General features: G+C 41.3%; 1 pseudogene; it reads right to left on the reverse strand.

The window, feature by feature from the left end:
* Positions 1–9,393: 9,393 nt before the first annotated feature.
* On the reverse strand, positions 9,394–11,989 carry LOC110722364 (annotated as a pseudogene).
* Between the last annotated feature and the right edge of the window lie 1,298 nt (positions 11,990–13,287).

Below are 13,287 nucleotides of genomic sequence, written 5' to 3' on the forward strand. Positions count from 1 at the left end.
CCCAAAAATCACTATTTTTGAGCGAAAATCTGGATTCGACAGCCAAATCGAAAATAAAATCGAGTTTTAAAAAAAATTAATTAAAACGAGATGAACATGAACCAGAAAAAAAAATTCTTTTAAAACACCTTAATTAAACAATAATTGCAAAAATTAAAAGGAGCGTGGCTTTGATACCGCTATAGGGTTTCGTAGTGACCCGACACTACGCGGAAGAAAACCCACCAACACCTGCCCCTTAATTAAAGCAATTAAACAAGCATAATAAACTTAATCAAACAAGATTAAGGACAAGAATTATACCTTTGACGCGTGCTTCGCTCCCAAGGAGCTCTTACTTAAAAATCCCGAAAAGACGAGATCTCCGACGGATCGTACCCTCGACCCGACCTGAGCATCCTAAGTCTTGAAGGTTAGTTAAGACCCGGACAAAAATAACTATGAGTTTTACGAATCAAAGGTTTACTCTTTCTTAGAGTTGCCTTTTTAATTCCACTCAAGGTTGTATCAATTCCCAATACCAAGCTTGGTATTTATAGGGAAATGATCCCTTGATTCTCATTCCCCAACCAATGTGGGAGAATGCTTTATTTGCTAATTAATTTATTTCTAAAATAAATCAATAAATAAATACAATCACAATTCAACAAGTGTCAAAGGGAGAGAGTATTAGGTGAGGACCATGGAGAGGTGGGGGGACTAATGCCTTGCTCCCCAAGGCTTCCCCAAAGCCTTGGTCCCCACTCTCCTCACAAACCGCCTCACCTAAGGCTGCTGCCCAGCTGCCAGCTAGCACGCCAGCTGGCTGTGCCAGCTAGCCCAACATGCTAGCACAAGCCCAGCGGCATCGCTGATGCTTGCTGGTGCGTGCTGGCGCTAGCGCTGGCTGGTGCGTGCTGGCGCTGGTGCTGGCTGGTGCGTGTTTGCGCAGGTGCCAGCATCCCACGCATTGTCACTGCTCGCATGGCCCAGCACGCATACTGCTAGCGAGCCACGCATGCTGGCCTCTCGCTACGCACCGCACTCCCACATCATGCGCACCACGCATCTCTCTCGCACGCAATGCCTAGCATGCGTGTTGCTAGCAAGCCACGCATGCTTGGCTTGACGTTACTTGCTATCTTGCCAGCCCCTCGCACACACTCTCGCACAGCCACACGCATCAGCCCCGGCACTGTGCACCATGCACGCACATGCCTCGCCCCAGGCACCACGCACCACGCATGCGCTAGTGCCTAGCACTAGTTGTGCTTGATGCGTGTGGTCCTGCCATGCGCCCAGCACTATGTTAGGGCTGCTATGGCATCATGCCATCCTAGGGCACGCATGGTGCGCCTAGTGATGCTGCCTGGGCTGCGATGATGCCCAGCCATCCTAGGCCATGCATGGTGCGCCTAGTGATGCGCATAGGCCTACAATGGGCTGCTATGGTGCCCAGCCATCCTAGGCCACGCATGGTGCGCCTAGTGATGCTGCTGGCTTGCGATGGCGCCCAACATCATGCTAGGGCTGCGATAGCGCCTAGGCATGATGCCATGGTTGTGTTGGCGCGCCTGGTGCTAGCGATAGCCAGCCATGGTGCCTAGCCATCACGCTAGGGCTGCGACAGCGCCTAAGCATGATGCTAGGGCTGTTATGGCGCGCCTAGTGCCTATGATGAGCTAGCCTAGCCTAGCTTTGGCTACGCTCATACTTGTCGATTGTGATTTTGCGACGCTCGGTCTCGACGCTCTAGGCTCGATGTCCGACGTCTGTATTCGTAAAACTCTGTCGACTCATTAAATCCTTTTGGATTAATTTGTCGTCTCGGATCGGTGATTCGATTGGGTTACCCGAAGGGTTCAGTTAAGATTAAGCTATAATATCAATTGTACCTTGATATTACTGATCGGAAGCGGCCTCCACCTAAGCATTCCGATCACTTGACCTTACTGAAGAATTAGCTCTGTAATAATTCTGAACCCTCTAACGGAAGAATACACTTGTTGGAAGGATACCATTCCTTTCACATCGCAGCAGCGTGCTAGCATTTGTGCGTGCCTCGCATGGCAACATCACCGCAGCGTGCGTGCTTGCGTGCCTAGGTGCTATCGCAAGCCCTCGCACAGCCCTTCACATAGCATAGCACCATCGCAGCACATAGCACAACACTAGGCAGCATTGCCATGTGCGTGTGCATCGCTAGCACAACACCAAGCAAGTGTGTGTGGCTGGCGAGGCAATGCCCAGCATGCGTGGCTCTCTAGCAGCACACATGCTGGCTATGCGAGTGTGTATGCGAGAGGGCAGTGCGTGTTGGCCAGCAAGCAGCAGTAGCAAAGGGGGCCTCGCCCAGCGCCCAGCACCCAGCAGCATGCGTGGCTTGCTAGTAGCACGCATGTGCTGGCTGTGCTGGCTAGTGCATGCTATGCGTGCTAGCTATGCCAGCTGGTGTGTGCTAGCGTGCTAGCTGGCAGCCAGCCAAGCTACCTTGCTAGGTGGCGGATTAAGGTGTGGGGACCAAAAGCCTCAAGGCTTCACTTGGGGAGCTAGGCAATGGTCCCCCCAAGGGACATGGTCCTCACCTAACTCTCTCTATCCTCTTGACACTTGTTGCCTTGCGATTGCATTTGCTAAATAATTTATTTTAGAATTAAATAAATGAATGCAATTTCACATGATCCCACATTGATCATGAAATGGGATTCAAGTCCGCATTCTCTATAAATACCCACTTGGTTGGGATTTTGAGAATAAACACTTGAGTGGAACTATATACGTATCTCCATTGTTGAGAATACCTTAAGTTCGTAAAACTCCAAAGTTTATAATTTGTTTGGGTCCCGACTAACCTTCGGGACTTAGGACGATATGGTCAGGGTTCGAGGGTACGAGCCGTCGGAGACCTTGCGATTGCGGGGTTCAAGTAAGAGCTCTTTTAGCGAGCGAAGCACGCGTCTAGGGTATAATTCTTTAGCCCTCTTTCTCTTAATTATGTATTAACTATGTTTTACATGCTTTAGTTATCGGGGCAGATCTTGAGGGGTTTCTTTCCGCGTAGAGTGGGTCTCTACGAAACCTTACACAAACGTCATAAGTCGATTCGAATTTAGGAATCAACGAGACGGAAAAATCAACCAAACGACAAGTCATAACGTATAGCCCTAGCCTCGGAATGGTCGAGCCAATCGAGGGTTAGGGAATTATTGCTAGCAAGGCTGCGGCATGCCGAGCTAGCTAGCATTCGAGCATCGCATGCTAGCATCGCTAGCTAGCTGGCGCAGCAAGGCCTGTATGGCTCGCGCGCATGCGATCATAAGCCCCGCACCATCGCAAGCAAGGCCAGCAGCAATGGCTAGCTGGGCCTTGCGCGAGAAAGCAGCACAACAGCATCAGCTTGAAAGCTGAGCTTGCGGTAGCACTTCCCAACACGCCAAGCAGCAGCCCGCATGCATGCATGGCATGCTTGCTGAGCTACACGCGCATGCGACCAGCTAGCAGGCCAAGACTAGGGGCTAGGCCGCCAGCGAGGCAGCCTTGGTGCCTAAGAAGGCCATTGCAGCTGGTGTGATGTGTATAGGCATGTGTATGGAGTGGTTCTTGGGGTTGCTTGGGGAGGAAGGGGAAGGTGGTTATCCCCTTGTGGTCCTCACCTAACCCCTTGCTCTCTTCATGCCACTTATCGTTTGGTGATTCATTTGGCTATTTAATTTAATTTGGAATTAAATTAAAATCTATTTTTCTATTTTACCAACTCTCCCACATTGATGGGAGATGGGATTTCAAGGGCACCTTTCCCTATAAAGACCAATTGATTTATATTGGGAAAGGGAACTTGAGTTGGTGAACTTGAACAGATCTCCAAAGTAAGAAAACCTTTGTTCTAATACTTTAATTAATTTTGTTCTAGCCTCGACTAAGCTTCGGGGTAGAGGCCGCGTCAGTTCGGTAGCTAGGGTGTTAGCCGTTGGAGGTTCGCGCGTTCATGGGCTCAACACTTTTAAGTCCGAGCTCTAAGTTATAGCGAAGCACGCTACATGGGTAATAATTCTTTCTCTCTCCTCTTGTTAATCATGTGATTAAGGATTTAATACATGCTTAGTTACTTTAATTTGTGTGCGGATTTTGGGCGGGCTTGCTTCCACGTAGTGTTGGACATCACGAAACCCAATAGCGGTATCGGAGCCGCGTGCATTTAATTATTGTAACTAATAATTAATTAAGATGATTTAAATGGATTTAAATTTTGGGTTTTCCTTTCTAATTAGATTAGAATCTCATTTTTAATTAGTTTAATCTCTTATTTATGCTAATTTTGGCTAAAGAACCCAGAACTAGTGAATTTTGGGTGGAATTGACGTTCTAAATCGTTTTAGAACCACTTTGTGGAAGCTCCAAAAGCTAAAATCCAAATATTTAAACCTTGATTAATTATGGCATGTAAATGGTAGTTTATGTGTATGGTTACACCATGAATCTACTGTAATAATAACCCTTATTAAGCACGTTTATGAATTCATAATTGGTGCTTAATTTGGTGAGTTAATTTTTCAGATAAACTTGCAATTTCACATTTTTGCAAATTTAATTGCTTCAAGTGTGCATGTTTATGGTGAATTTGTATTTTTGAAGCCCCTAAAATGTTAAAGATCCAATCTTTATATGTTTATTTGGTTGGAACTTAACTTTCTAAATTTCATGTTGAACTAAGTTTTTATTTTAATCATTTTTGAGTTGATTAAAGTCTTAAAAGTTCAAACTTGTGATTGAAATTTGATTACTCTTTTTATTGGAAGAATGTAATTTTTCAAGTTTACACAAGTTAGTGTTGGAAAAATTTTATTGGATAATTGTGGTTATTTTTCCAACTACTTTTATTTTGTCAAATCTTATCATTAATTATTTTGGTTACATTAATTGTGAGAATAGCCCTCAATTTTTGTAGCATCAAGTTAAGCCAAAAATAATTTAAAGAATGGTTCTTGAATTAATTTTGTTTGTGCACTAAAAATTGAATTTATTTAAGTCAGACTTGTTTTATCTTCATTTTGCTCAATATTGGTTTTAAAAATAATTTAGAATTAATTTTATGTCACACAAAAATCAGGATAAAACCCCAAAGCACAAGTATGTAAATCGAGGCACGAAGCCTCGAGCACATCTCTCGGCCAACTGGGTTGCTTGCGTAGCCCGCATGTGGCTGCCGAGGTTGTGCGGGCTGCTAGTGCGTGTGTGTGTGTTAGCTTGGTGTGCATGGTGCGAGGAGGGTGCTTGTGCGAGGTGTGTTGTACAGCTGCTAGGCAGCGTCAGCTCACACTTCAGTAAGGGCCTTTGAGGCCCGCAGTTGCTGGCGTTGCAAGCGCGCTGCTGTAGCCAGCATAACGCACATGGTGCGATGCTGTTAGTCACAAGCAAGCTACTTAGCGCAACAGTGGCTGTGTGGCAGCACCCACGCAAGGCAGCCGTGGCTCAATGCCTAGAAAACCAAGCCTCGTTGCTTGGTGCTAGGCACTCGAGCATCGTAGAGCTATGCGTTTTGCGATTTTTGTCGTTTTTAATTATTTATTTAATTAATAAAACGAAGCTAGGCCTCCGTTTTTCCCGGCACTTGCAAAACAATTTGGATAAATTTTGGAGAAACTGGCTTAATTAGATTAATTATAATTAAGTTGGATGTGAAATTTAGTGGGAGCTTCATTAATTATTTGAGCTAATTTTACTGCGTTTGATCACATAAGCGGTTAACAACTTTGACTAGTTTTCATTAGGCGTGTTAATTGGATTAACCACCTAAGTTAGTTACTAGTTTGCGCGTGTTTTGCTTTTATTGCTTGTTTTAATTTGTAAATGCATGGGCCATTCACATTAGTGAATGGATGAATGGAGGGAATATTCTATCACAGATTTTACAAAATGGAAACTAGCGGGGCCCGATTAGGATAGTAAATACGGACTGCGATCTGTTATGTATTTTTGTAAATCTAAATACGGTCTACATACCGTTGCGTATTTTTGTACCTTAATATTTAGATTAGTCCTAGTCTTAATTACTAGTAGTTGCATTATTAATAGCAATGTTTCGAAGATGGCGATTCTTAGAAGATGAGGCCAAGATGATGCGATGAAGACCCTTGAAGACTTGAAGACTTAAGGGGTCATGCTAGTTGCCAAATGCATCTTTAATTATGCTTTATATATTTTTCTTATATAATTGCGATGTTAGATGCATGTTAAGGATTTCGAATGTCGAATGATTAGTTTAGTTCACTTAAATCAACCAACATAGAAACCCTAAGTCACAAAGAAAATTGAGTTATATATGCCATTCCAAAATAACACTTACGGAACTAATGAGAATACTAATGGGCTATGCCAAAGCAAGGCATTACTAATTTCTTATGGAAGTAAGGTATGTTGGTGTGCTTTCCAAAGCAAGGCATCACATACACGTTAGATTTGGTTAAACTCAACGATATCAGTAAGAAGTCCTTAGATGTCGTGGCAATGGAGATAAACGTCAAGGAAGCATTGGATGCGACGTTTTATCGAACCAAGAGTAGCTTAGAGCTATTAGCAATTGGATTTCTTACCTTAAAATATAAAGTGTTAAGACAAGCCAAAGCATGCTTAATCACTTTTGGATTTTTGGGGTCTTGGAATCGTTTTATTCTCGCCTAAATTGGACATTTTTAAATGTGTGGATAGAACGCTTAATAAGATTCAAAATTTGCATTTATTCTTTAAATTTCAAACTTATTAGTTTTATGAATGGTTTTTCATTGCACATTCTTTTAATTATATAATCATGTCTGCAACTAATACCAACAACAACCAATTTTCACTCCGTTCTATTCTCGATAAAGAGAAGTTGAATCGGACAAACTTCCTTGATTGGCAAAGGAACTTGCGTATAGTTCTCTTGTAAGAGCAAAAGGAATATGTCCTTGATGATGAAATGCCCGACGCTCCAGATGAGAAGGTTACTCAGACTGCCCTAAATCGATGGCACGCTGCTAATCGGGATGTGAAATGCATCATGTTGGCCACAATGTCTCTAGATCTCCAAAAGACCTTCTTTAGAAAGGATACGGTTTTGTAGATTATTTCTGAACTTCAGAATATGTTCCAAGAGCAGGCCCGAACTGAGTAGTTTAAGACCCATAGGCAAATCCTTGAAAGCAAGCTCAAGAAAGGAGAGCCGGTCAGCCCACATGTACTTAAAATGATCGGATTATTTGAGAACATGGAAAAACCGAGATGGCAATTGACATTATTCTCCACTCACTTCACAAAGGCTATGATCAGTTCAAGCTGAACTATAATATGCACAGCATGGAGAAAACCCTCACCGAGCTTCATGGAATGTTGAAGCAAGCCGAGCAAACGCTCAAGGATGAGGGGAAGCATGATATGCTTATTGTCAAGAAGGGCAAGACCATCAAGCGCCCGGACAAGAAGAAAGGCTTTAAGGGAAAGGGTAAGAAGACCTTTTCGCCTAAGTCATAAGCTACCAAGGGAAAGAAGGTAGCCTCTTCTCAATCCGATTCCGAATGTTTCTACTGCAAGAAGAAGGGACATCGGAATCGGGATTGCCTCATATTCAAGGAGGATAAGAAGAACGACACTGTTGCTTCCGGATCAGGTATATATGTTATAGACCTTAACTTTACTAGCAAAGCTTCATGGGTATAAGATACCGGATGTGGCTCACACCTTTCTTCCAATGCTCAGGGACTAAGGAAAAGTAGAAGGCTAGTGAAGGGAGAAGTGGAACTTCGGGTCGGCAATGGAGCAAGGATTGCGGCCGTATCCGTTGGGACACTTAGTTTGTCTTTGCCCTCTGTGTTTGTTTTAGAACTTGAACATTGTTATCATGCTCCAAACATTACCAAAAACATTATTTCAATTTCGGCGTTGGACGCCAAGGTATTTGAATTTCGGATAAAAGACAATAGTTGTTCATTTTATCTCGATAATGTTTTATATGGTACGACACATTCAGAAAATGGTCTTTATGTGCTTTCACTAGACAAATAGGTTTATAATGTTGACGATACCACCAAAAGAGCTAAGAACATTGAGTCGAATCAAACCTACTTGTGGCATTTTTGTCTTGGCCACATTAACATCAAACGCATCAAGAAACTTCGTCGTGCATGGATTCTTGATTAATTTGACTTAGAGTCGTTTGAGAACTACGAAGGATGCTTACTAGGCAAGATGATAAAGCAGCCATTCTCCAAGTTGGGAGAAAGGGCTAGTGACTTATTGGGTCTTATACACGGATGTATGTGGACCAAAAAGCACAACCATAAGAAATGGTTATTGCTATTTTATCACTTTCACGGACGACTTTAGTAGATATGGCTATGTCTATCTTATGTCGCACAAATCTGAATCCTTTGAGAAATTCAAAGAGTTTCTCAGTGAAGTGGAAAATCAGCTAGGCAAGAAAATCAAAGCACTTCGATCGGATCAAGGTGGTGAGTATTTGAGTTATGAATTCGACGATCATCTAAAAGAACATGGAATTCTCTTAGAATTGACACATTCTGGAACTCCACGATGGAATGGAGTGTTCGAAAGGAGAAATCGAACTCAGTTAGACATGGTTTGATCAATGATGGGTTTTAGCGATCTTCCTATCTCTTTTTGGGGACACGCACTTCTAACCGCGACACTAACACTGAACCGCGCTCCGACAAAAGCTGTCGAAAAGACTTCATATGAATTATGGATGAAGAAACCTCCACGGTTGTCTCACTAGACAAAAAAGATAAAAAGGCACCGGTTCAAACCCCCCATTTGGCACCGGTTTTGAACCTTTGGGTATTTGAGGGATAATAAATCCATGAAAATTTGGCACCGGTTCAAAACCGGTGCCAACTAAAGCATTTAGCACCGGTTAACCGGTGCTAACTGCATGATTTAGCACCGGTTAACCGGTGCCAACTACCATGGCGCGATTTTTTTTTATTTTCAATACTATTGGCACTAGTTTAAAGCAAGAACCGGTGCAAAAAACCCCACTTTAGGCACCGGTTCTTTCTTTGAACCGGTGGAAAAAACCCCGCTTTAGGCACCGGTTCTTTCTTTGAACCGGTGCCAAAAGTCTCAAAAAAAAATTTTACAAAAACTTTTGGCACTGGTTCTGTTCCAAACCGATGCCAAATATACCCCAAAAAAATAATTTTTTTTTTTTTTTTTTTTTTTTTTGCATTTTTTTCACTTAAATTGATATAGAAACATTAACATATATATATAAAGTTACATATTTTCATTAAAAAAGGTTGTAGTATTACAATTTTCGTCCAAAAAAATCGAATAATCCAGACTGCTCTGTTGTTTCTGCTCTGTTGCGCTGCTGTGGTTCTGCCTGTTCATGCTGGCTGGGCATCTGTTTGCTTTCGTGGCTGTGTCTCTGTTATGGTCAGGCTGGCTGGGTGACTGGTTTGAGTTCTTGAGCTGCTGTGTTTCTATTCTGCTTTAGTTCGGCTGTGCTGGGTGTTTGTTGCTCTGTTGTAGTGCTGGGTGTTTGCTACTCTGCTGTAGTGCTGTGTTGCTTGTTGGTCAGGCTGTTGCGTTTGCTGGGTTCTGCTGCTTGGTCCTCTGTGTTGCGATACTGGTGAGCTGATGTGGTGCTGTGCTGGTGGCGCTCTGATGTGCTCCTGTTTGTTGGGCTGTCTTGCTCATTAATTCTCTAATGTCCTAATGTAGTGAAGAAATAAACAATATAGGTAAGCTGATTCTTGTCACAAAGAATATCAACAACTTAAAATACCATGAGAATATAAGATATTGTAAAAAAATAAAAAGAGTATACCTTCAGCAATATCATGAACTACTGCCATCTTGATACATCTGTGCAAAGCATTGTCAAAAGAAGATAATACAGCTCATCAGCAAGGGAAATATCAATATGTCCAAAACAAGCATAATTGGTTAACATCCAACCTCTCCCTGTTCACACCCAGAATGTCCCAACAATCAAACCCATCAACGCCATTCGATACATATGATCAGCAATAGATTCAGGGCCCTTTATCTGATGATTAATACATCCCTGCTCCACCTACCCTGGCCCCCTGCTGCACCTCCCCCCTCCCTGCTGCAACTACCCCCTTGTTTTATTGATAATAGAAGTATACTCATGATTTATCCAATGCATTAGATAAAAAAAAAAAAAAAAAAAAAAAAAAAAAAAAAAAAAAAAAACAAATGTCTCAGGAGAGGAATTAAAATTAGGCTCACCTCAGTTTCTCTCTGAAGTGGAGTAAGAGCTGTCACAAGATATCTAGCATTAGGCCTTTCACGAGCTTCATACTGCAAGCAACGTGATGCTAATCGTACTAATTCAGTTCCATCATCATTTGAAAAATGTCCCTCTAAATTAGAGTCGATCAACATCGAAAAGTTTTTTCCACATATGAGATCAAGTGCCTGCGAAAATCGAGAGAATTCTGAGTTAAAATCTTTTGTATTGTGTTCCCAAAACATCTGATAACCATTTAGATTGGTGTTCCCAAGACCTAAGGCAATTAGAGAGCCAAAGTGAGCTAAAGAGTTTACAAGATATATACTTTTTTGGGACAGAGGGGTAATTGGAAGGGTGGAGAGCGTGATACAATACTTAACATGTTTCGTAGTTTGACAAAACTTGATATCCAAATCCAATTTCTAAAGTAAGGTGCCAAAACTTTAGATCACGCTCTCTGGAGAAATTCGACCTGCCAATTAGAAAGCAAGGCATTAGCTTCCTAGAGAAAGCATGCTTTAAGAAATTAGCAGCTCCATTGCAACAGCTTTATAACGTTCTCTGCACACATAACTAGAGAGAGACCTTCATCATTGAATAAGCAATCAGCAAGGAGATCAGGACAAGTCAATATTGTCATGTATACCATTCAGCATAGTCTATATTTACGGCAAAATGAATCATTTAGGAAAGGCCAGGTACCTGTCCTCATGTACTCAGGAGGAGTAAAAGCCAAATTTGTACTATAGCTTTTTCCATCTCGGCTGTTTTTCATGAGGCCAAAGCAAGAGAACCTGGGATTACCATCCTGTCAAAAGCTGAGTCACGACATAGAGTATATGGAGAAAAGGATAGAGACAAGAGCAAAAATACAAGTTCAATTGTACATGGACAAATAGAACTCTATAAGCATTAAGGTCGTGGTACAATGATCTTCCTTTACTGCTACAATATTCCAAGGCTTGTGCTTAACACAATGCCACTTTCAACCTCATAGCCTATTTCAAAGGCTGATTTTCCCCTGAAGTAAATAAGCAATTTGAAACATAAAAAAAAATACAATAGCACCATCAACACAACAACTTCACCCATGAATCAAAGTTAACTACATGGAAACTCTATCTACAAACGAGCTTTTCTAACCATTTAAGTCTCATAATGAACGTTGCAAAATTGATGTGCACAAACGTACCAAAACCAATCTTAATCAATTAAAAAAAACCTTAAAAAAAATTAGATTATATCGACGGCCTAAAGTTCTCCTTGTCTGTTTGAGAGTCCTAAGAAGATTACACCAATGATGTGGTGCAAGTCTTTATTAAGAATACACTGGTTGTACATTGACTGTTGCTAACTCGGCACAAACAATTAGATAGAACTTGTTTCCCCTTGTCGAAAACATTATACTTTCTCGAAAATTAATAATAGGCATAAACTCTAGCATCTTCAAGCAACATACCATGGTAATCATACCTCATTGATTATTACTTATCGAAAACACAAAAGCAATGCCTAATTCAACACGACACATACAAAGTCCCTTTGATAGAAAAATAACAAATGCATAGTCAAGGTCACAACATTTCTATCTTAAAGAAGAAAGTATGAATTTAGATGATACTCACAGTGAAAGAGATGCTTAGAAAGTGTTTCATTGGGCATGAACTCAGGAACTAGCAATCTCTCATCACCCTCACAACAACACCCAACTAAATTTGCCATTTTCTCAATTATCAGCAGCCCTACTGCTCTTGCTTCCTCCTACATTTTATATCAAAATCCAATAAAACAACCAACTATAAGATCATTTTGTACCATTTTTGGTACTAATAACTAACACATATATAAAACTAAAAGAGCATTGGAAAAAATAGCCACTAACCTTTGAATTTGAACTCTTTTTTGAGGAGCAAACAAACTAGATCTACAATTCCTACAAACGATCGAATAAAAAATATTAAAATTAAAAAACTTAGGGTTTATGTTTAATTAATTGAAACTAAATTAAAAAAAATAGAAATAAAACCAAAACCCTAAAATTACGAAATTGAAAACCAAATTAACGACTAACCCTAGATTGCGAAGGAATTCAGTAGATTAAGAAGACCACATTACCTCCAAGTTGCTTCAATGGAGGTGAGAAATAAAACCAGAACCCTAAAACCAAAACCCTAAAATTACGAAATTGAAAACCAAATAGACGACAAACCCTAGATTGCGAAGGAATTCAGTTGATTAAGAAGACCACATTACCTTGAAGCTGCTTCAATGGAAGTGAGAAAGCTCAGAATCAGCTTCAATGGAGAAAATAGAGCACGAGTTCAATGAAGGCCAGAGATATGGAGAGAGAAGGAGGTGCTGCTTCAATGGAGTGAGAAAGCTAGTAAACCACTTCAATGGAGAAGGTGAAAATTCGGGATGGTGGAAGAGAAGGCGAAAACTAGAGGGAAAACAGAAATGGAAAAAACGGGGGGAAAGAAAGAAAGAAAGAAAAGCAGAAGCCCGATTTCTTTTAATATTTTTTTAATAAGTGGGCACCGGTTTGAACCGGTGCTAATTAATGATTGGCACCAGTTTTGGTTGGAACCGGTGCCAACACTGATTTTTTCAATCCCGTTCATTTCTTTTGGCACCGGTGTTCAAGAACCGGTGCTAAAGGGGGGGGGTGCCTATTTCATTTTTTCTACTAGTGTCTTTTCTTTAGATTTGGGGTTGCGAAGCATATGTCAAAAGAATCATATCTGACAAGCTTGCACCAAAATCTGACAAGTGTTTCTTTGTTGGTTATCCAAGAGAAACCAAGGGGTATTACTTCTACAACCAATTTGATAAAAAGATATTTGTTGCTCAAGATGGTGTCTTTTTGGAAAAGGAGCATTTCTCCAAAATGACAGGTGAGAGGAAAATAGAACTTGATGAAGTTCGAGAGGATGAGCAACAAAGCCAACCTGACAAAACTGACAATCAAAGTGCTTTAGAAGCAGCTATTGACATTGGTTAGAGTTAAACTGACAAGGTGCAAAGTCAAAATGACAATGCAAATGCTCAATCTA

Source organism: Chenopodium quinoa, unplaced genomic scaffold, assembly GCF_001683475.1.
Source record: "Chenopodium quinoa cultivar QQ74 unplaced genomic scaffold, ASM168347v1, whole genome shotgun sequence".
NCBI lineage: Eukaryota > Viridiplantae > Streptophyta > Magnoliopsida > Caryophyllales > Amaranthaceae > Chenopodium > Chenopodium quinoa.